The following is a 2,084-nucleotide window of genomic DNA, read 5'->3' on the forward strand; positions in this document are numbered from 1 at the left end:
TTACTGCTGTCAGTGATCTAAGGGCCAGATTCTGTTCCACCTATTAGGTACTACAGTGGACTTATGTGTTTATGTGCTATTCTACCCAGTTCAAGTCCCTGAGAGTGTTAGTACAAAAGGTGGGTAGAGTTAAACCCTGACTCCATGCGGTGTCCAACGACTAGGGAGATGACTCCTCTGGACCCTCTCGATAATCTGAAGATTCAATTCTGATTGGGAGAATCAGCAATTCGTCCATAGACACAGCTTTATATGTTTTTTCTACATACACCAGGTATGGCTCATGAATGCTGAAATGGTGGGGCAGATGCAGTGTCCCACAGGAGTGAGGAGGGACCCCCTGTGTGCTCAGCAGCAGACCCAGAAGTGGAACAAAAGTACTTGCAGCCCACTTCCAGGTCCACCACTGAGTGCACAGGGGACCCAGTGCCCCCGTAGCTCAGCAATTAGCCATGGGGCAGCAATTAGCCATGGGGGAACCCCAGGTGCCGAGCCAGGGGGTAGGGGTGGTTCCTCGCGCGCTCTGCAGTGGACCCAGAAGTGCTTCTGCTCCACTTCCAAGTCCACTGCTGCGCGCACTGGGGACCCCCCTTCCCTCCTGTGGGATGCTCCATCTACCCCACCATCTCAGCATTCACGAGCCACCTGGTACCTTGAGATACGTAGAAAAAACATATAAAGCTGTGTTTAAGTCCAAATTGTCAAATCTCTCTGAATCTCTGCAAATTGAACTGGAGGCTTCCAATTCGATTTGGGGAGATTAATGGGTTTCTTGATTCAATTAAGATTCGGCAATTCAGTTGCCAAATCGAGCCAAATTTCTTTCAAATTGAATCAGCACCCAAAGCTCTGCACAGCCCTACTGGTTATGGAGCTAGGCAGTCATAGTGCTTAGTCACCAATATGCCTTTGGCATCAGGGTTCAATAACAAAGGATGTGTCTATGTAGACTACATGTCACCCTACAGCAACATAGAGACATGCTACGGTGACATATAGTGTGCTACAGTGATGTAGTGATCATATGCGTCTACCAACTACATCACCATTTTGGTGCACTCCCCGGGTATAGCACACTGCTACACTGATGTAGCTGGAAAGTTTAACCATGTACTGTGCACACGGTACAATAACCACTCATACTGCGCCATGCTTTATTACTTCCAAAAGGAAGCATGGCACCATAGCAACGTTGCCATACAGCAATTTGTAGACACACCCAAAGTCCCGTATCGCTCTGCCCTAATCTCTTTGCACTCATCATGCAGAGAAAGGGAGGCCATGGTCCCGTAATACCATTATAAAGGCAAATGGCAAGTTCATTATCTTCCAATTTAAAACAAAACCTTTGTCATGTCAGGAATTGTTGTCATGTAATGGCAACAAAAATGGTTTACTGTTAAGTAGAATTAGACCCAGCTCTAATCTCACAATGAGATAGCTAAAATAATGCCATGTACTGATTAAATATTTCATAATAAGCAGCTGACCACATTCTGTGTAGTCTCTGATGTGCTACAGAGAACAGAAAAGCCTGTCCCATTTTTAGCTGAATGGTTGAATCTTAGAGTCAAAATACAAATATGAAAAAATACCCAGCACTTCAAAGAATATGAAAGTCTACCGAGAACGTAATTAAATGCAGCCTGAATTACAAAGCTGTGGGTTTCCACCCCACCAGAAGTCAGCTTTGTGAATGTTTTATCAATCATCCAAACAATAAGAAAAGACTCTGACCTGCTTTGCTTGCTCACCAAAGTATGCTGTTGGTATTATCCTGTAATGACACAACAGATCCTGCAGGCGAATTTTGCTGCAAAAGCAATCTCTTTCATTTTCACCTTAAAAAACTGCAGAGTAATTAACTTCACAGCAGTTCCATTTGGCAAAGTAATACAGTAGAAAGAATGAAATATTCATTAATAATTGACTATGAAAACTGTAGTTAAACTATGTTCAGCTAATTTAATAGCTAACAGCTATAGGAATGCAAAGGGTATGGCTCTTTGTGTGAACAAAAATAATTCAAGCTGCTAGTGTTTGAGAGTGATTTTATTAAGAATAACTACTGTAACAATGTTACA

The 2,084-nt window shown here is 43.1% G+C and overlaps 1 long non-coding RNA gene across 1 annotated transcript in view; it reads right to left on the bottom strand.

Moving 5' to 3' along the window:
- The window catches only part of LOC109299978, a 205,276-nt gene extending 203,416 nt beyond the window's left edge, over positions 1 to 1,860 (bottom strand). Inside the window, exon 1 of the long non-coding RNA XR_002098084.1 lies at positions 1,738 to 1,860. This is a non-coding gene — a long non-coding RNA (uncharacterized LOC109299978). The remainder of the gene's footprint in view (positions 1 to 1,737) is intronic.
- Positions 1,861 to 2,084: the final 224 nt, after the last annotated feature.

This window comes from Gavialis gangeticus, unplaced genomic scaffold (assembly GCF_001723915.1).
Source record: "Gavialis gangeticus isolate Ggan-Ray unplaced genomic scaffold, GavGan_comp1, whole genome shotgun sequence".
Lineage (NCBI taxonomy): Eukaryota > Metazoa > Chordata > Crocodylia > Gavialidae > Gavialis > Gavialis gangeticus.